Below are 24,322 nucleotides of genomic sequence, written 5' to 3'. Positions count from 1 at the left end.
AACCAACAAGATCAGTGCAATCACAATCAACTATGTTAAATATGTATTCCAGGAAGGTTGTTCTTGAAGTAACATCTGTGCATGCATTACCAAAACATAACTACGGAATTTATACAAGCCCAACAGAAATTGGATTAATGCATGTAAATTAATAAATGAAAACAAATGTACATCAGCTGTTATGTCTGAAAAATTAGAAATATCCACAAACATTTACACATATTGTAATCTAAAGGGCATATAAACAATTTTGTAGAATCTGACATAATTCACAAAATTTCTTATAAAAAAATAGTAAACGGGAATAGCAGTCATGGCCACTTTGCCATGGCTAACAGTAACTAATAGTGGGGTGTGGGACATGTGGGGAACACAAGTAATGCACACAACTAATGAAATGGGTTGATAGAAAAGCAGATGCAGGGTGAGGGTGAAGAAGAGGGCCACACATGAGGTATGATGGAATAGGAAGGTCAAAGGGAGAGTAAGAGTAGCATGTGGAATATTTTTGTTGGGAATAGTCTCCATGTTTTGAGCAGGAATAGAAGATATGGAAAGACATGGTAAGTGGAAGTGGGCAAAAGACCAGGTACAAACATATAACAAATGTCACAAGATATGACAGACCAAAGTCAGCAATACACATAAAGAATAACTAAGGTACACAGAGAGCGCATATATAGACCATACAACACAGGTGAAGGAAAAATGACAAACATGGTAGGAATGCATACCAGATATGGTGCAATATAAAAATACATATGTACAAAAGCACAAGTCACTACAGAGATGTTGCAAACTGTGTGACAGTCATATCAGAATGAGTATGACTGATGGAAGGTGTGTGTTGGAGAACACTAAATGAGGATTGCTGTCATCACAGTACACAATGGATATCGAATCCAATCATTCACTAGGCTGTCAGCAGTGGAAGCGTAATCCATCCAACAGCAAGCATGAGCAAAGGCATGAACAGATGAGAAGCTCCAATCCTGAATGTGAAAGGCAAACAGCTAAGCACAATGCCAAACAGCATACCACAGCAAAAGATTAATGAGTATGTGTAATAAACAAACAAGTATGCAAACCTCAAACACAGGAGAAATGGGATCCATATGTCAAAGAAACATGCCATGCCAGGGGCAATACAGATTGGTGTTCAGACATACAACATAGATGTGTGACATGCAGTGGTTTTACATAAGCCAAACTGAAAGAAGGGTATTTACATATACCCACACCAATGTCACGGAACATCACATAAATGGTGATACATATACAATAAATGAAAGATAAAGAATGCAACCCTGTGCATAGTCAGAAATCATATACATCTCTGGGTACTCCATAACACACAAGTACAGCATAAACACTGATGAAATCTACTCAATTGACAAACACCATGTATGCATAAGCCTTACATGTGTATGACACCCAGCATAGTGGCACAAGATCGTATTGTACCAGTGTACCTTCATTACAATGATACTATGTTAAAGGAAGGTGAAAATACATATAATGTATGTCATGTACATGTGAAGCAAGTAGGCCAAAAATATAAGGGAGAAGGATGATGGGCAACATAGGCCCACAACAGTGAGAAAATGTCAGCAAGAGAAAGTAGGCACAGGATAAAGCAGGACAACCATAGCTAAGAAGACACAAATGCACATGCAAATGCCCACTGCACAAGATGGACAGCAAGTACTCACAAGGTACACTGAAGTAAATGACCAATATCAGGCATGCAGCTAGTGCTTTGGGGATGGCTATAAACATGTCTGTTTACAAATGACTCAAACAACACCATAATGTGCCACACCTAAACAACAAATGACATGGGTACACAACAAAAGTAGTTTTGAATATTGCATACTTATATATACTACCATGAAAACATACTACAACAGTTAGTGCAATCACTGTTATTGATATCATTGTATATGTGTAGCACTGATTAAAGGACAGTCCTCTGTATACAAGTACAGTACAACAAAATGGAATAAGTGCATTTAACAAGTTATATATTACAAGGGCACGTGTGTGTCGATCATATTACTGCCATACTCATGTACATCCATCTAAATCAATGCATATGTATTACAAAGGCATACAGATGGACATGTATGCTAACCCATGTATACATAAACTATTATAAGCTAGTTTCAAAAAGCCTGGCTAGTGCCATATGCAAGCTATGGACAAAAACATAAAAAGGAGTCAAGAATGATGCTAAGAAAAGCATCACCTCCATATATGCATTAAGGGACCAGCGAATGACAATGCATTATGTGAAGGATATATGTTTATATGCACTTGTCCCATTACTGTACAACATGGCACATTAATTGCCAGTACATGGCAAATACAAGGTCATCATGAAAGTGAGACAGCATAATCAAAAAATGTTACATGCATTAAAAAATCAAAGACATCATTTTGTTGAGCATTCATAAGACAACAACTATCAATACAGAAATGAATGCAATGCATACACATGGATAACGTGCAAATAAACACACTTGACCAACTTCACTGCATTATGTGAGAGGAATGGGAATATTGTAGTATATGAGTTGCTGTCATCCCTCATAAGTATATACAGGAACAATACAAGCAGAATAATTGTGTTCCACTCTCTTTAAGCTAACTGCGACAATCATGTCTGTCACATACAGGGCCAGAGTATATCAGACATAACAACATTATGTTGCACTGCATGCATAGGAGTACACATGCATACAGACTGAAAGTGTAGCACCCCTGCCCATATGGAGCAATGTATGCAGTAATGATAGCGTGTAATGATTACATAAATAATAATGGTAATGCATATGTCATTTGGTAATGTCTGTCATACTGCTGTACCAAGATAAAACCACATATAACTTGATATGGGCACTGCTCATTATGATGTATGACAGACAGCAATATGGGATGCACAATAAATGTTTCTGAAGCATTATGAAGGTCCTGAAAAGTAAGTCATTTTCACAATAGAGATGTATATGTGAATGTAATAAACATGGCACATCATCCTATATTGACATATTTATTACTGTTTCACAATATGTATTGACGTGTCATATATCACAGTCAGCCGTAAAGGCACACATCTGAAATGACTTATGTTTCACTGACATGACAGATGTGAACCAATATAATTGTAAAGAGGTTGTATGATATGCAGGTAACAACATCAAAATTTATGAAACAGGACATGTGTGATGTTTATCCAATTAACATCACATTATGGTACATCTGTTGTGACAATGTAATGGTCACCCACTCAAGACCATAAGGTTTATTTATATGTGTATAACAAAAGACATAAAGATGTAATAATAAGTATAATGGCATGATTATGCAACATTTAAAATAGCATAGTAGTCATATATTGATGATATAAATAAAAGGTCATGAATGAGTCTGTGTCCCCATCACACACTGTCATAAACTTACTCTGGTACATTACAGGGCATGTAATAATCAGTTTATCAAACATACGTCTATTATTACTTGTACATTTAGCAATGTATCAGCCTTAAGTATGAATATAAAACACTCGTATGTATAGCACACAGACATGCACATCATTAAGTTATAGGACAGATATGCCATTCCAGACTAGCATACAACAAAGGCATAGACCTCCATTCAAAAGACTTGGTGCAGTACAAGCTAACACACACACACACTAATTACAGAGCTTTGGAAATATTGTCATATAAGCCTTACAGCAACCTTCATTACAAACTCTGAGTGCAAATTCTTATGGCAATGGCCCTTATTCTTTACTCAACGTGTGCCTCACACATTTATGGTGCGGATTTAATATAAGATTTAAACATCCACTATAACACATCATTATGTGCGACTAATGTGTAATGTTTACAAACTATAGGTAAAATATGCATGGAAAACTATATTGTAAGATTAACAATCCATGGTAAACTTAAAATGTATATACAAATGAGATGAACAAAGCAGCATGGTTAATGCATGACATCACAACAGTATATAATCAAAATGGAAGCTGAAAACTGAAGAAAAACTGAACACAATGGCAAGCACAGCAACAGCATGTAATATCTTGAATTATACCATGAATTAATATTTGATTGTTATACTAATGGAAAAGGTCCGTCGCCGGACTTTTCCATTAGTATAAGTCTTTAAACACTGTCTCGCTATGTTAAAAGAGTTTAACATAGCAACACAGGTTTAAAAAGCAGCGGATGTTAAACTCCTTTAACATAGTGACATGTGTAAAAGCAACGGAGATCTTCGCTATGTTAAATGGGTTTAACATAACGTTTTAAAATAAGCAGCGGAGATCTCCTATTTTAAAGCTGTCTCACAATGTTAAACCCATTTAACATAGCGAGACAGGTATAATGGGTTTAACAAAATAAGCAACGGACATCTCATTTTAGCAACGGAGATCTTGCTTTCAGTTGCTTTGGCCACAGCTCTGATGTACTGACGCAGTACATCAGAACTGATACCAGACAGCAAGGGCAGCAAAGAGATGCCATTATTTAAGAAAAGTAATTATTTAAATAATGTCAGTAATGCAGGATTTACTCACGACCAAACCACGCCAACCATGGGTAAATCTTATTGCTATATTCACGTATATGACACACATACATAACTGTCTCCTAACAAATGTATCACTGCCACTGTCTTGGGATTGTTTTATGCTTGCATATATAGTTGCACAGTGAAAACAATGTAATTATGATCTTGTAGTATTTAACAGTGCAGACACAAAATAAATCTAGCAGCACACCAATGACAGGAAATAGTATATAATGGGGTTAGCAACAAACCATCAAAATGCAGTTATACAGCATTACAAGAGAAGTGAAACTCAAGTACTACATACCAAATAAAGACCAATAGTACTGCGTCAGTAGACACTCATTCATACCAGAACAGGCAGACTACACAAATCTATGAAAACTACTAGCCAACATACAAGTTGACTACTACCTCCTGTACAAGCAACAGAAATGCAAAAATTGCAATATAAAGCCAGTATGCCAGGTGAACACAGATGTCCGTCATTTAGGCTGTGTCAAAAACAGCACATAAGCTCAATGTAATAACAAGTCCCTGTTGATAACTCATAACACTACATTCCACTGAAATTTACATAAACAATGGTGTACACAGTTATACACTTACATATTACGCATACCTTGCAGATGCATTGTGGGAAGTCTGATATAACATTAGCATGCCTGAATATGCACACAAGTATACATCCAAACCTGAAGATTTAAACATATTAATACCATTTCTGGAGACATAAAAGTGGAAAGTCATAACACTTGTCTCTCTCTCTCTGCTGTCCATCAAGCATGTGCATTCACTCTGTGCAGAAGGCACTGTTCCAAGTATAATCCTCAGCAGCTGCAAACAGAAAATGATGATATATTATGCCAACAGAAGAACAGTTTAAGCTCAGTACATAATTACTGCTATGAACAAAAAAAGAACAGGGAAAATAGTTATTTATACATGTTAGCAAGCATTTTCATGCAATACAATATCATGTTGCATATTCAGTCATTGATGTTTCACTCACAGTACTCTGCATACATGAGGATTATTGCAGACAAACAACAACTATGCTTACACTACAAACCAAACCTTACCTGCCTAACTAAGAAAACTTCACTATCTTTGCATGGATTGATGGAAGTCAAACAACTTACAGATATGAATACACAGAGAGGCATTGCACACACTAATAGGTGTGCCATTCTAAGATGGCATTGTGTAAGTGTACAGATATATACCTAACCATCTGGACAAAGACTTTCCGATATACACAGTTATTGTATGCAAACTAACTGTGGTGTTATGTCATAATAAATAAAATGCATACACATGTATATGATGAATGACACCTCAATGTTGGATTCTTCCTGTATGCAAATATATATGTATACAATTTAATACATGTGCACGGGTGTATATAGTTGGATATATATGTGTATATATATATATATATATATATATATATATATATATATATATATATATATATAGATGGATACATATACCTATATGTGTTTGTCATTTTATCTGGACATGCACACGCACACACACACGCACACACACACACACACACACACACACACACACACATATATATGTATATATACATGCAAACACACACATACACACACACACGCGCACACACACACACACACACACACACACATATATATATATATATATATATAAGCCAAAAGTGAAGCTGTGTGTATATATATTAAATGACAAGGAAAAGAAGATTACAATTGCTGCTATGTGCACTATATAGGCTGCTATACACATTTAATATCACATTATACATAATATGTCCAAAATGCATTGTGCGACATGAGCATGTGAAATTTAAGACATAAATGACAAATACAGTGGAACAAATGCAATTCTTTTCATTACACATTTCCTGCAAGTCAGGCATACCTGTGTAATAATATTCAATCTGACCAATGGCGGATGTAATGTCAGAAGTAGGATTTAAACAACAAAACTATGCAATCATGACTGTATGTCATCTTTCACTCAGCTGTAGCAGACTGGATTTCCAATTTTCATTGTTTGCAAAAAAATTTGCCTACGCTTGCTACACATAAATAGTCAGAAATTACTGTACAACTATATTATTCAAACCTACACATGGACATTATGTAGAAGGTCAGTCAGTTAAAAGAAGTAAAACTATTGCGTAATTTAAACTGCAGAGGAAACATGTATCCATTACTCAGTATTCACATATACAACATTATCAAGACACCTATACTGTATGATGTTTTTAGAAACTTTGAAGATAATAGAGATATATGTAGTTATCTGCAGCTTAAAAGCTATAGGTATCAGTACACTACAGCAATGCTAGATGCATTAAAATCTGTACTGTATAAGTTACCAAACAAGCATAGCTCTTCCATATGTGATGTGCAATAGTACATGAATTACTGACAAATGAGGTTTGGTAACAAACCAATTTGTCCAGGGACATCATCAGGTGGGGGTCAGATAGAAATAGTAATGGGAATTAAGAAGGTAGAAGAAGGAAGCTAATTAAGGAGGATGAAAGGGTTAAATGGGAATGTAGGAAGATTGGGAGGAAATGAGGTAATGATAGGGATGGGGCTTAATGGGTTTTATGCAAGTGTAACTGGGTAAGGAATCACATTTTGGCATGAACTTGCTACTTGCAAATACTACGTCCAAGACGACTAGTAGGTATTGGAGCCAACAGGTAGGCATTGGGTTAATAATGGTTGGCAGTATGAAGTGGGCATAGATATTGCAGGTCTTGTGGAAATTACATATAAACATATATATATATATATATATATATATATATATATATATATATATATATATATATATATATATATATATATATATGGGTTCACTTTATATCCTCGAAATACTGACATGTCAAAATTCAGTATTTCGAAGCTATAAAGTCGAATTTTTGAAACATAGAAAACTCAGAAGTGCAAAATTCGATTTTGAATTTCACACTACTACTGCACACACACACAACATCCCCACACACACAAACACAAGCTCTCTACTACATAAAAGCAGGGGGGCAAACACCCCCACACTCCCCTACTTAAATATTCTAACTCCGAGGTTGCACTACACACAAACACACACACAACACCATCACACAAGCTACATTCTACTCGCACAGTGGACATTGTATGCACTGAAACCATGATAACACTTTGACATACCCACCATCACACACTGACCAGGACTGCAATACAACCCCTTGTCTATCCCAAGAGTGCTACTACATGGATATGCATCTAATGCACATGCCACAGGGATAGTAGGGTGATGCATTGTCATGGCTCTGATATGATCAGCAACATCACTATCCCTAATACTGTGTGGCAAGGCATATTGTATTAGAAGAATGTGGCCTTAGAATGCTGTACCTTACAAATATGCACACATGCACACATACACACACTTGTCAGAATTCAGTGGGTATCCCGTGCCTATCAACCCATTTGTACAACAGTGTTGTGCTGGTACTGCAAGCCACAGGTAGCCCTTCGGGAGAAGAGTGTAACAAGGTACATGTAATGTCCGGTATAGCAGCAGCCACATCTAACTATGGCAATGGGGGATGCGGTGTGTGTGAAGGGCCTCAAGGTATTCTCAACTACAGGTCTACAAACACACAGACACTGATATTCTCAGTAATGCACATGTACACATGTACACATTTGTCAGTACTGGGGTCCATAGTGCAGGTATTCATAGGTGTGTACCAGGCTATTTTCCATGGAGAGATGAGAAGTGTAGGGGATGTGTGTACAGTGGTATCATGCCAACTGCCATGTGCCAGCAGGCCATCTATCAACAGATACCACAGGGGTGATCCTCAGGGTGAGAGTTACATGCATCAGCCAATCATCTGGTTGCCTCTTGCAGAGGGCCAGTGAGGTGCTCCAGTTGACATGTATGCAACATGTATTACATATCATGGTCAGTGTCTGTCTTGGAGACCTGTACCAAAGCATGTTCTGTTGACTGTGGTAGTGTATTTGAGGTATCCATGGCATGTGGTGCATACAAGGTGTGGATGCCTAGCTGTGGCATTCATAACACAGCTGGGCAGACATGTCTGTGGCAGTCAAGCATAGATTGCCTGTAAGTAGACAAGATGGATACCTGACATCTGCACATCTGTACAGAGGACAAACAAGACATCAGCTAGCCAACTAGCTATACCTTAGGATGAATGTGTTGACAAATAGAAATCTGACACTGATATGTAGGCCATTACTACATGACAGCATCCCTCACTGACATGTGCTATACACACAGTAGTCTACAGTTATTTTCCATGTCAGATTAATATCTAGTAGGAAATATTTCATGAGACACAGCTCACACACCAGGAACATGACAGTGAGGACTCGGAGTCCATCTATGCATGCAGGGGTGTTCAGTTCCAGTACTATATTCTGCAATCTACTTTTACATGGGAAAGCACTGTCAACAGTAGTAACGTAATGATACACTACATGCCAGTGGGACTGCATATAACTTGGGATACTACCCATGTATGTAACACATTCAAAAGAAAAGAGTGTTGTACAAGCCATATATATTCAAGTGTCCCAGACAGTAGACTCACACCCCTTGCTACTGTAATGATAGCACATAGATGCATGTTATATACATGGCATTAAATACACTTATTAAAGATGTCATTACCCTGCTATTTTATCAAACCAGAATGTGAGAACTGGTTATCAAGGCTGAGCCATGCTTAGCAGGTTTTAGCATTGCTGCAATATAAATGCTAAATACACTTGCACACTAGTAAGTGAAGCCTACACAGTGTAAGCTTCTGTACATTTAACTGTATGTTAGCGGCACTTACCGTCATACAAACCCGTACAAACCCACTTCAAGCTGCTCAAAACTGCCTTAACCACTGTGTATCCAACAGCCCTTGTTCCTCCCAGCAACAAAATAAACAGCCTTTGCAGGACTTGAACCCAATACACTATAGTGACAACAGTAAACCACTAAGCCATCAGAGCTGTAGAGATAGCTGTTGTTTTTCTAATATATCTGTCAGTGCAAATACTGAAAAGTATTGAACAACTGCTATGACTTCTACAATGGTGTAGTACTTGTTAGTGATATTACTGTTGAATCACATATGTTGTTATATCTAAATATACACATATCAGATAAATATGACGTGATACATCTGGGAAGGTATATACAACAGTCATGTTTGCACATAAGGATATATATATATATATATATATATATATATATATATATATATACATATACGTTTAACATATGTCCAGAACATGTAGTGGAATCATACCTCAGCACCAATAGTCACATCCTCTTAGTGCAAGGGGGTGTCATGTTAGTATTGCAGGTATAAATGTAGACTGTTGCTACTGTAACAGGGGTTGTCTTTACAGAAATGTTGTGTGTGGGAAGTCACATCTGATATTGACATGTACGCCATCAATTACTGACAGACATCCTAAGATCATCATAGTACAGTACCACAGATATCACAGTAATGGTCTTGTGGAATACAGCAGAGATTTATCCAATAAATATGGACAGTCTGACACACTCTGGTCAGTCCAGAGGTATACACAAAACCCCTTAGTGCAAGACGTGTGGACCAAGCCTGACAAAATGGATGTTAACAGCCATGTAAATGGGTATATCACGTGCATACTGGAATACATATTCTCACACAATTTATGTATTCACCATCATATACACTCAAAAGGGAATACACAGATCAAGATATACAGATGCTTTGTGGATGATCTGTTTATTGGGTGGAAGGATAGTGAAGAAGCACTGGATTAATTATGTACAGAATTAAACAACACTAATAATTTTCTACAATTTACTACCTAGAAGTCAAAGTTAGAAATCAATTTCTTGGATGTAGTAGCGCAGCAAAGCAGTGCAGGTATTGAAACCAGGATGCATAGAAAAGAATGCTGTCAACCCTCTTATTTACATAGGGATAGCATGCACCCAATCCATTATTTCTCAATTATAATAAAGGGACAACACTCAGATCATCACGCCTCACTACTAGTGATGACAAATTCTTTGGTAATCTGGTAGATTTGAAGAAGGAATTTCAAGGAAGATGGTACACTGAAAGCCAAAAAAATTCAGTATATGAACAGATTAAGGCTGAGAGACATGGAAGAGCAAGCCATATTTCTCAACGAATGTAGTTGGTATAGATAAAGATGATGCCACAGACATAAGAATCCCCCTGGTTATTTTATACACTCAGGAAATAGGTAGTGTGAAAAGCATTATTAACATGAATTGGCACTTTCTACTAGTTGAGCAAACTGAAAGGTGGGTAGGGCAGAAGCCTAAATTCACATATAAAAACAGGAAAAGTCTTAAACAGCAACTGTGTTATCTGAGGTCTAATGTAATCACCCATGAGTTGGAAAGAGGCACAAGGAAGTGTGGCAAGTGCAATTACTGCAAATATATTGATACATCTAGGTTTTTTAGGCACCCCGAAACCAGATATTTATAGGAGATCAGATCTAAAGCCGATTGCAATAGTAAAGATTTAGTTTATTTAGCCTTCTGTGTTGTGTTATGAATTTTATGTTGGCAAAACCAACCGCCATCACAAAACCAGGATTAGAGAACATCTATATTGCACAAAAAGGGGAGAAGAATACAGTGCATTGGCTAAAAATACTATATCTATGGGGAATGAACACACGTTCTTATTCCAAGTACTTCATGTACAATATGCCAATGAAAGACTTGGTGATTTAGTAAATGAGACAGAACTAACAGAACTGAAATGGATTTTTAGACTTGGAGCCCATAGACGGTATTGGCTGAATGATACATTATCCCTCTTACCTGTCTTAAGAAATAAGAATATTAAGAAATGAGTTTACATGGCAGAGGTTTTATGAAAACCTTTTATAATTATATGTTTTAGCATGTTATTGAACTTGTATTTTATGTTAAATTGATTCATTATATGAATGACCAATGGTTTTAAATATGTATGTACCTTTAAATATTTTGGAGGGAAACTGGTTTGTGTTGATTAGGTATGGTATAAAAACTGAGTCTTTTATTAAGTGTTATGATGTGTCTGAGGAAGTAATTTTTTACGAAAGCGCTTACACAGTACATTTTTGTGGAATTGGAATAATAAACAGACTTGTGGAATCTTTAAAAGTCTGCTTGTCTCCATACCTTGGGATTTTTTCTGATTTATATCTTTGGATTTTGCTCACTTTGGTTTGGGACTTTTTTTTGCATGTATATATATATATATATATATATATATATATATATATATATACATCTGTATATGTGTAGACATATCTATCTATATATATATATATATATATATATATATATATATATATATATATATATATATATATATATATATATGTATATATGTTTAATATATGTCCAGAACATGTAGTGGAGTCATACCTCAGCACCAATAGTCGCAACCTCTTAGTGCAAGGGGATGTCATGTTAGTATTGCAGGTATAAATGTAGACTGTTGCTACTGTAACAGAGGTTATCTTAACAGAAATGTTGTGTATGGGAAGTCACATCTGATATTGACATGTACGCCATCAGTTACTGACAGACATCTTAAGATCATCATAGTACAGTATCACATCTATCACAGTAATGGTCCTGTGGAATACAGCAGAGATATGACCAATAAATATGGACAGTCTGACACACTCTGCTCAGTCCAGAGGTGTAAACAGAACCCCTTAGTGCAAGATGTGTTGACCAAGCCTGACAAAGTGGATGTTAACAGCCATGTAAATGGGTATATCACGTACATACTGGAATACATATGTTCACACAGTTTATGCATTCACACACTCCTGTCTGTCCTGACACATAATAACTGGAGGAGCAGAGGTCACAAGCCCACATACTACCCATTAGTTAGTGACATACATCTGTACAGCATCCCACTGCTTTGTCAGACATACACAACAGTTATGGTGGCCTGGCAGCAGTACATCTGACAAATATCTGGACATAACATCACACCGAGTAAGTACATTGAGCTGCTAGGCATGTCACAAAGCACTGTGCAAACTACAGGCAGACTGCCACAACACTGGCCTGCATTTTTTATGGGGAATACACATGTGCTTGCAAATATAGCAGGCTCTACAGGCATGCAACAGCACAGAATAACAGACACACGTGTGAAAGCGCATACCGACAACCAATCTGAACACAGCCTCAGCCACATATGGTAAACGTGCTTAATATTACAGTATATGGACTGTCTGATCAACACCATCCTCATATGTGCCACACACACTAACCCTACATATACTGGGCCAATACACAGTGTATTCTGATGCCTGACTGTGGTATGGGGCATGTTTAGGTTTGGCCCTACAAACATGTACGCCAATAGGGTACCATACACTGGAGCAGCATGCAACATCATATAGAACAGGACCAAGAACAATGACATCTACCACAGTCTGTACACAGGCCAATGTATATATTTGCAATACACGCTCTGTCAACAATCACCATAAGTACACAGACCTCACTACTGTACACACTACAACAGAATGTCCAGGTTTTGACTTCAAATATAAGCCCTAATATACATAACATGTCTAGCAGTCTGATATCTCACTGGCTTGTTATCAGTTGTGATGTCAATAAATAATGGTGTACTGAACATATGCACCTCTTACTGCATGACATATGTACAAAGGCTGATGGTGTTGTGGCTGGAGGCACAAACACGGGGCCAATATTGACATGTTGTTGTGATAAACTCGTACGTTTACTGGTGTACCAGGGTTTGTCGTGACATATGCCTTCTGAGGGATATGAAGTCAGTAACTCTCATGGCAGTCACCATGTACTGACTGCAATCCTAAGACTATGCTACTTATAGGTAATCTGTGAGTAAAACAACGCATATAAGACTCCAAACACTGGCCAGTCTACAGAGTTTCCTCGACCACATAACACTGTAATGACAGGTATTAAATCACGTAGACCAGCCATATCCACACAAATCCTATTAAACCAACATTACTTCAAATGTAGAAGAGCAAGACTTACGTTCTCTACTCATGTCTGGAACATCCTCCTCCTGTTTGTTGGCCTGTCTCCACAGTGTATATTGTAAGAGGTATATCACACTACCCTCTGTGATGCATTTGCCAAACACCAACATAAAGTCTTGCTCACAGTGAATGGTAAAGGGCCAACACCCACATGATGTTCCTAGTTATAGGAGATTGTTTCCATGCAATTGGCTATGGGAATGTTACCACAACTGTTCCACATGCAGTCAGCAATTGGATGACTGCAATTCCTGTACAGGCCATCAGCTGATCATGAGCATCACTTACAAAACACAAGCTGCTGCCTAAGCAAAGCAGGTGTACTTTTTCACATCCACCAGAGAGGGTGTAAGAGATACAGACAGACACAAAGTAAGAATGTAAGGGGGTAGGAGAGTAAATGCTAAGCATGTTCGTGTCATACACTTACAAGTACGGGGTTTCAAACCCCTGCCTTACTATGTATTGTTATTTTATGCAGTTAATGCATGCACCACAGAGCTTACATGCTGGAGAGCTATCCAAAGGTTTATTTGAAGGTGAGTGACATCAGCAACAGTGATAAAGGAGGGATAACGTAGGTGTAGTATATGTGACTGTCCACAAAAGCAGGTGTCAAGGATGACACAGCCACAGTCTCTTAGGGACTCGCACACATTATCACAGTTGGCAGGGTCAGGACTAGAATTCCTAACTAACTTGTTTGCTACACTACAGTATTACTCAGGTATCACATGCACCACAGAGGCTATCAGGCTGATATATGGGCAAAGGGTATGTCAAGGTGACTGATATCAGAAGGCATGCTTTGGTAGGGCAATGGGAGGTGTAGTGATTGTGAATGGCTTCCAAATCATTAATCTCCACACATACACAGATACGGTTTGCTAGTACTGACATGCATGGGTTCATTGCTTCACAGGTGTGTAGTGGCTGACTGTGCCAGAAGGCAGTCCACGGCTAGGCAAAGGGTATTCCTTGGCATCAGGCCACATGACAATGGTCTGCAGTGTGATTCAGGGGTGTAGTCTCTGGTTTGGCCAACACAGGTGGGTATTGTATAAACCATCCACTCATCTGGGTTAGTATTGTGGGTGGCCAGTGCTGTGCAATGCTTGACATGTATGTGTTCTATATTCCATAACATGGACTGTGTCTGGGATGTACACGTCCCACATGCATGTTCTGTGACATGTGGAAGTGTACCTGGGGTGTCTGGGGCATGTTGTGTGGACAGAATGTTATCATCTGATGTGGCATTTCTGACCTCATGTGGTGAGAACTGGCAATGGAACTCAGGTTGATCCTGCACCTACATTAACAGCATGATACACGTATTCACTGACAGTGGCATCTGTCCATACAGGGCATGTGTATAAGGCATTGTATTTCCTTTGTGGGTTACATTTGCTGACTCTACAGTTGTTGCAGGTGTCCAGTGGGGAACATAGCATAGGACCACTGTATGCAATTAATTGCCTATTGTAGGGATGGAACAGTGTGCCATGTCCTCTGTAGTCCACTACAATCACACCATGGTTACTATCTGTGGACAATATGCAGGGAACTACCAACATAGTGGTAGAACTACCAACATGGGTGGAGAGTGTTTTCTGGGTAATGTGAGGGTTGCCTGTATTGTTTCCCAATACATAATGTCACATTTAGGGGCATGGATTGTCTACACCAGCCTCTCTGCTGTTTGACATCTGTTGTCCTTGTAAGGTGGACATTGTGACATATAATAGGTCCTTCATATAAGAAATTTGCAAAACCCACCCCACAATAAGTCTTGTTATTACACCATCCCAGCTACCTCCACACAGGATACTAATAACAAGCACACACACACACACACACACACACACACACACACACACACACACACACACACACACACACACACACACACACACACACACACACACACACACACACACACACACACACACAGAGTCTCACAGTTGCCATGTTTGGGATTAGAACTAATAACTTAACTAGTGCATCATATTACAGCATTGCACAATTATAGCACATTTCCCGAAGCCTATAGGGCTATTTTTTTCCCCAAAGGTGTACTTCAAGGTGAATGACATCAGCAGGCTTGCCAAAGTAGGGCAATGGAAAGTGTAGTGACTGAATGGCCACAAAAGCACTGATCCCTACACACACAAACACAGACACACACACACACACACACACACACACACACACACACACACACACACGCACACACACACACACTTGTTGTTTCTGGGATTAGAACCCCTGCCGAGCTAGTACATCACAGTATTGCATTACACAGTCATAGCACGCATCACAGAGCATATAGGCTGATTTGTTCCCCAAAGGTGCATTTCAAGGTGAATGACATTATCAGGCTTGCTAAAGTAGGGCAATGAGGAGTGCAGTGTGTGTGAATGGGCCATAAACCATTCATCTGGAAGCAGACAAACAACACTCAGTCACACACAGGTTTACATTTAACAGGAATGTGTATACAACTGCTATATGAATAATAACTTGTACAGTCATGTTACACAGTTATCACAAGCACCACAGACACTATAGTGCTGAGGGATACCAGAATCAAATGTCTACCGTGATTGATATTTGCACATCATGTGGTTTTAGCCATTTGGATGTGTGCTAGGTGGGACAGGCCTCATAATGGGAAGCTCTTTGTCACTGTCTGTCACTCTCGTCCACACATCGATGTATGTGTAAGTTTGGCCTATTACAGTATATTGTCTTTGGATATATGTGTGTATTTCTGTCCAATGTGTGTGCAAAACATGACTGGTGTGCAATGTGGAGCGTGTGCACAAACATCTGCGACTGTCAGATATGTATAGTCCACTGTTGTTGCCAGACATGGGCTTCATTTCTGTAAGTGTGGGAGCATCCCCAGTATGACCTTTCAGTATTTTGTTGCAAGACATGGGCTTTATTTCTTGTGGGAGCATGCCCAGTATGACCTTTCAGTACTTTGTTGTCAGACATGGGCTTTGTTTCTCTAAGTGTGGGAGCATGCCCAATATGACCTTCTGTATTGACTGTGTGAATCCATTACAGGTAGGTTGCACTCCAGTGCAGGCTTTTGTGCTCTACACCTACAACTAGCAAACTGTTTCTGCAGGATATCTGTAGATCGGTTGACAATATGGGGTCACAGTGGGCAAAGGATAGTGGGTTACTGTAAGTAATTGTGTCTGTGCTGCTTCTGCTACATGGTTTTGGCATTAGCAGATATATTCAGACATATGTACTGTTTTACACTGTGGTGTTTTATGTCATCAACTACTGACAGGTATACATATTTGCTTGCAGTGATTTCCTGGGGAGCACAGGATGACTGAAGCTGTGTCCAGTATTGTGGTCTGCAGCCTACATATTGCACAATCATGCCATTCTGGAGGGGGAGGTTCAGACACTTGCTGATGGGTCTGTGTAAATGGTTCAGTGCCTTGGTACTGTGGTGGCTGAGGATCCCATGCTTGTACATCCATTAACGTGACAGTATGGCCATATCCTGCTGTGGCCATACCTCACAGTTGTACAGATTCACACAGGTTACCCAGAGGCAGGGTTCATTTTTCTAGTCATTACCCCTTCACACTGTGGTTTACGGGCAGGTTTGTAGCCACCCATTCCTGTGTTTGCAGGCATGGATAGTATGTGCACACAGCTGAGTTTCAGACTTCACACACTCCATGGTGTCCATGCTTCTACCCCCACCTGTTATTCTATCCTCTTCCGAACATTATGCAAATGTTATCTGATAAGTATCCCTATAGTTATCACTTCATCCCAGCAGTATTTAGGGGTTGGTCCACAGTTCATGATGTAAGACATGGTGGACATGCTACTGGGATTTGTCAACATGGCCTTGCATTTGGGTTCTATGGACTATGTTATGTTGTTATTTGAGAGTCCATGAGATAACATACATTGGCAGTACAGTTGAGACACAGGACTTTGACAGAGGACTGTAGGGCATTTTCTGTGTGCATTTCTGATGGGTGTCATCAGCCAAGGCTCCAGTGCATAGCCAGCATCCCCCACAAGGTGGCCATATGGGATGTCCCTATTGGCAAATCCTGGTACAGCTGCATCATATGTCAGATGTGGGAGTCGTGATAGCTTCCAGGGCTGCCAGCACACACATTCATTATAATGCCCTGGGCATTGCATATGACCTGGCAGTTAATGGAAGGGAAGCCCTTGCGGTTTATGTAGACTCTACCCCACTCATCGATTGGTGCTTTGATGTGTATGTGTGTGCAGTCTATAGCACCCACTACCACAGGTTATTCTGCAATTTCGTGGAAGAGACGCATATTGCTGGTCAACGCCTCACGGGTGTTGAGGAAATATATGTGCTCACCGGAATGTGCTGACATGGTATCCAGCAACTGCTGGAGTATCCTAGATGCTGATGCCTGTGAGATCCCCATGATATCCCCAGTTGGCCTTTGGAAGGTACCTGTGGCTAGCATTCTTAAGCCTACACATACCTTGGTATCCACTGGGATGGGTTCCCCTCTGTTGGTTTTGTGTGTGAGTCGTGGCTGGCACAGGTTAACAATTTGTTGTAGGAGGTCCATCTCCACCCTATAGTACTCCACTATTTCCAACTTATGTATCCCCTGGTAGTTTAACCTGGGTCTGTACACTCTTCTTCTTCTCCTCACTGTGGGTTGGTCATCAGCATTCTCATCCTCACCTTCCTCAGGTTACCACATGTTAATTTATGAGAGCGAATGCAGCCCCTATAATTTTGTTGCTTTTGTTAGGTAAAATTTCCCTGTTTGTGTACACCTGTGGTGTAGAGTTTGTGGGAAAAAAACAGAAGGAAAGGTGTTTGCATAGTTTATAGTATTGTGCTGGGCTGGGCTGCTGCCTGTGTAATTGGCTGATTCTGATACATTTCACCTGCCAGCTATACTAGTTCTCCTTGATTACCTTCCTACTGCTGTTTTCCCTTCCCATAGCCTTCCTGTTTAAGCTCCAAGGCGCACCGCGCAAACCCAGTGTTCAGATGTGAATGGAGCTGCTATTTCCTGATTTTATTTATTTATTTTTTTTTTGTTTATTTAAACCCCGGTGTGCAGTGCACACCCTTTTAGGCAATGTGAAGTGTGCTTGGCAGCTTCAGACACACACCTTTCCTTAGCTCTGCTAAGCTAAGGGCAAACCCGAGCCACAGAGCTCCATTAAGCTTACAGTATGCCTGACACACCCATCTTTGATGTCAGCTAACTCTTAGACTTGCACCATGGTTTTCCTACACCTACATGGTTGGGTGCAGGCTAGCCAGGAGGGTAAATCTGTGATTCAGTATCATTCCCTCATTTGCATAGCATTGTCTGCTAATGCCTAGTTATAAGTCTGACACTGAGCCTTCCCCCTTAGTAACCACTCTTCTCTGGCCCTGTTGTCTTTTGCCTGCCATTGACTATAATGGCAATATTGTGATTTTGCAGAAAAAGCTTTTTTCAAGGTTTTACTTTTATTTTCCGTCCGATCCCGTTTGCGCGCCGCAGGCCTATGCTTTAAAAGCCGAAATAGTCCAAAAAAATAAAAGTTATTTTTTGTTATTTTGAAACTGTTTTTCATGCCAATGGCCATATATTTGGAAATTGGCATGCCTTCCACATTATATACGCCCTTTATTTGAAGCTGTCATGGCTCCGTTTTGTAGTTTGCAGAAATGTACTCAGTTACTAATCAAGTACATTTCTGCAGATTACACTAATCCTGCACGGATGGCTGCCAGCTTCCTGGATTGCTAATTCACCTCATTTGCATGGTTGTCACCTGTAAATGGGGTAATTAGCATACACAAGCTGTGCCCATGCAGGAATAGTGAAGGAGCACTCGTGTACATCTTGGGAGCTTGTTCTTGGATCTCTCGGTGGCCATATTGCCTCCAGTAGCTCCTGCACTATTCCTGCACACCGTGCAGAGCTTGCTGAACCCTGGGGAGTGTTTTTAAAAAATTACATTGCCAGTTTTGACTAAATGATTGATGTAAATCATCAGAACGTTATAACTACATTGGATTTTGGTATGACATGTTCATGTTACTCATTTCCATGATTATTTAACTGCTGAGAACTATTGTCTAGTTAATTGTAAATGTCATTTTGCAGTAATTTTTACAAATCCCATTGTGGATCTGTGCTAATTCATAGGTTCATAGGTTCATAGGTTCATACTAGGCTATCTGCCCTAGGGCATTTATAAGCCTAGCCAGAGTGTGTTTGGCTTTCACCACCCATTTTAAATTAATTTTGCTATGCCCTTTTTCGAGGTTAGTATACTGTGCCTCTGTCTAACAGTGACACAGAAGTGATACCCAGGGTAAACCTACGATCTCCCATCCACTCATCAAGATTCCTCTTGAAGAGAGTCAATGAGGGACTCTGCCTAACCTGGACTGGGATTTTATTCCAGAGTGAAGGGAGCCTCTGGGTTATGAATCTGTCCCTCCAGCATGTCCTATTTATTTTAGTGCTGAGGTTCAAGTCTCTCGAGCGCATAGCTCGATGGGATTTGGATTTTCTGAGGTGCAGCATGTCCATTAATTCCGGGTTGGACATGGCTTTATATGTCAGGCACAGATCGCCTCTGAGCAGGCGGTATGCCACTGAGTAGAGCTGGGGTTTCTTTAACCAGGCAGCATATGGCATCTGTTTGAGCCCTTTGATTCTCTTGGCGAGGTACTTTTGGGGTCTTTCCAGTTGCTGCAGGTGTCTGGTAAGGTACATCCCAAAAGGGGCATTGTACTCAATTATGGGCCTGATGAGGGATGAGTAAAGAGGCACGATGACCTCCCCTGATATAGATGTGAATCCCTTCATGATTAGGTGGGCTATATAAAATGTTTTTCTAACCACTTTGGCCACGTGGTTGTCAAATGAGAGATTGCTATCAACTTGGGTCCCCAGGTCCCTAATTACTTCTTCTGTACTTAATGGATTACCACCCATGTGGTAATTTGTGGGCACTTTTTTTTTGCCAAAGGGATGACTATACACTTTTGGCGTTTAGCTTGAGGCCATGGCTCTGGCAACAGTTGTCTGTTTCTATGAGGCCCTTTTGAAGGATGCTTGTGTCGGCTCGAGAGTTGATTATGGCCCAGTTTGCAGTCATCTGCGAACTTGGTCAGCCACAGTCCTTCTGTGTTGGCCTGTACCTCCGAAATATATACCGAACAAGAGAGGTCCCAGGACTGAGCCTTGTGGGATGCCACTTGTAACTGGTTTGGAGTCTGACATGGCTCCAGCAATTCTAACCATGTGGGTTCTGTCCTTGAGCCAGTTTGCAACCCATCTAGTGACAAAGGGGTTTATATTTAGGCTGGTGAGCTTATCTATAATGCCAGAGTGGGGTATTGTATCGAAGGCTTTTGTGAGGTCCAGGTAGGCTGTGTGGACCACCTTCCCCTCATCAATGGCCTTGGTGACTGTTTCAAAGAAATCAACCAGGTTTAAGAGGCAGGATCTGCTCTTAACAAAGCCGAACTGGGTAGGATCCAGTGTCTGTAGGTCCCCAATATCTTTATTTATGAGGTCCATGATGATCCTTTCCATAGCTTTGCAGACCAAGCTAGTCAGGCTTATGGGGCAATAGTTTCCAGGATCCGTTCAGGCACCACCTTTGTGGAGAGGGACCACTGCTGCTGTATGCCACTCTTTGGGTACATATCCTGTAGTAAGGCTGAGATTGAACAGTAGTTTTATGTTTGGGTTTAGCTCTTCTTGGAGTTCATGTAGGACACAGCCCAGGACACTGTCTGGTCCCATTGATGCTGTGTTTTTTGCTTTAGAGAGGGCAGCTCTTACCTGAGCATCTGAGATGTCAGGGGGACAGCACACTGCTGGGATAGATATTTTCCCTTTTGGTGGGGAGAGGAGGGTTTGAGCTGAACCTGTCAGCTAGGATGTTGGCAATGTCTGTGGGTACGGTGTATTTTTTGTCATTTTGGACTAATTCTGAGCATATCTGGAAATTCCCACCCAGGTTCCTAACATAACTAAAGAAAGCCTTGTGATTATCCTTAGTGTCCTGTGCAATTTTTCTCGAAGCTGGCCTTAGACGATTTTATGAGTGCCCGTAGTTTTTTGCTAATACTGATCAGAGATGCCTTCCCTTTTTGGGATTATGCTCTATCATGTAGTAGCTTCCTCCTTCTATTGTATAGTTTGTTTATGGCTGGGGTCCACCAGACAGGATGTCTGCCTTTGGAGGATTGGGTCTTGGTTTTATTTGGGATTGCATGATCCATGCATTCCTGAAGGTGTTCATAGAATGCATTTATAAAGGATTCTGCAGTCTGGACCATATTTTTCACAGGCCCGGGGGCTTTGAAGGATTCCACCTTGGTTTTGAGGAGTGTGAAATTTGCTTTAGAGAAATTTTTCACTGTGGTTTTCATGGCAGGGTGCGTAGTCGGGATGTGAATATCCAGTGAGATTAGTTTGTGGTCTGATCTTACCAGTGAGGGATACACTTCTGGTCTGGAGCATACAGTCCCCATGTTGGTGATGATCAGGTCCAGTATGTTTTCCCCTCTTGTGGGAGTGGTAACAAGTTGTTCCATAGCATTTGAGTTTATAAATTCTAGGAACCTTTGGGCTAGGGTGTTGGAGCTAGAGTAATGCTCTCAGTCTATGTTTGGGTAGTTGAAGTCACCCAATATAATGGTGTTTGGAGAGACCTTCATATTTTCCAGTGTTCTCAGGAAGGCCGAGTGGGGTTCCTGGGTTTGGGAGGGTGGTCTGTAGCAGGCTATAAACTGGAAGGCAGTTTTACCCACTGTTAGTTGCACATGGATAGTCTCTGATGCTTCGTGCTGTGCCACCAACATGGAAGTGTGGGTATCTTTGACAAATATTGATACCCCCCCTCCTTTTGTGGTTTGGTCCAAGTTTTGGGGCCAAAAAGCATGGTATGAGGTATAACCTGGTAGTGCTGGGGTGCTCTCGGGAGCCTTGAACCAGGTTTATGTTACTGCACAGATATTGATGTTCTTCATGCTAAGAAGAGTTTTGAGTGCATGCATTTTGAGGTTTAGACTTCTGGCGTTGAGTAGCATTACTCTTAGTTTCTTATCCCTTGTGATACCTATGGAGGTGGGTTTGTCTTTTGAGCCTTGCCTAAAAAAGGCACCATGGGGGTAGCAAGAGCCTTTGACAATATCCAAAAGCCCAGGGGTGACAGCTGCAAGCCGTCCCTAGTGAAGCATCGTGGCTTGTCGAGCATGTCATCCCAGGCTGACAGGCATTGGATCCCCTTTGAATGACACCAATACTTAAGCCAATTGTTGAAATTGATCATCTTGTCTTCATATTGTGGCATCATTCTTGGTGAGGGTAAGATACTACTCAAGGTCAGGGTCATACCGGCCTGGGCTACATGCTCAGAGTGCTCCTCTATGTCTCTTTTCATGTAGTCCAGGGAGGTACGTCTCAGGTCATTCAAACCAGCATGGACAATGACTGAGTCATATTTGTGCTTGCCTTGGAGTGACCTGAGTGCTTGTGTTATGTGGTGGATCCTAGCGCCCGACAAGCAGCTCACCGTGACCTTCTCCTTGTTCAGCCTGGTGAGCTGGACGTCAGTGTGCCTGATGATAGAGTCACCTATTACAAGTGTATCAGGTGTGTTGTTTAGCCTTAAGGGCTGTGACTGTTCGGCACACTAGCTTTGTGAGCTATGTGTTGCACGTGTTTTGTTTTGTGGTAGCGGTTTCTTGGGTGTCTGCTTTGGAGGTCTCTGCTGCTTAGGCAGATCGCCAGTACTGAGTTGAGAGAGCTTAGCCTCCAGTATGGCTATATGGTTGCATCTCTCACATGTGTTGGAATTTGTTGGGAGGAGGAGATGGTTGTCTGTGTACATGAGGCAGTTGTAACATTGCCTCAAGATTCCCAGATTCACCAGCTGGACCAGAGAGGAGATTGATTAGCATCGTTCAGGTATTGTCACTAGTCAAATAATGGCATGTTGAAGTTTGAATTCAGATTATGTTTTGGCAGAGCTCTGGTAGTTTGCTGAAAATAATGCAGCATGTGTTTCTCTCTCTCTCTTTCAGAGTATTTACACTTGTCTTTTCTCTTGCAGACTCATGCTGTGAGGGATGCTGCTGAGGCAGATGTTCCAGCCGCTTGAGCGGTGCATAGTGAGATCACAGTTGGTCTTGATAGGTGATGGGTGCTGCTGCAAAGGGTGTTTCAGCTGTTGGAGTGTTACGCATTGAGGTCACAGGTGGTCAAAGCACAGAGTTGGTAACAGCCTGGGGTCCGAAGGAAGAGGTCTTGTCAGGTGATGGATGTTACTGCAAGGAGTGTTTTGGCTGCTTGGGCAATATGCAGTGAGGTCACAGATAGTGATACACTTTTATGTGCTCATGATAGTTTGTGCACTGTGGGAGTAATGAGGGGACAGATAAGGATGAAATATGTCAGGAGCATGGTTGAAGCAGGTGTTTAGGTTTAATTATGGGGAGGGTGGGGTAGTCTGTAGGTGGAATTGGAGACATAACAACTGAGGTTGGGTGATCTTTGGGATCTGGCTGAGTGATTATCTAAGCAAGCCCTGGGGTAAGGAAGGGGGGGTCTTTTGAC

The sequence above is a fragment of the Protopterus annectens genome, chromosome 2.part0, assembly GCF_019279795.1.
Source record: "Protopterus annectens isolate FY-2018-M chromosome 2.part0, PAN1.0, whole genome shotgun sequence".
Classification (NCBI taxonomy): Eukaryota; Metazoa; Chordata; order Ceratodontiformes; family Protopteridae; genus Protopterus; species Protopterus annectens.
Note: the sequence above shows the minus strand (reverse complement) of the source record.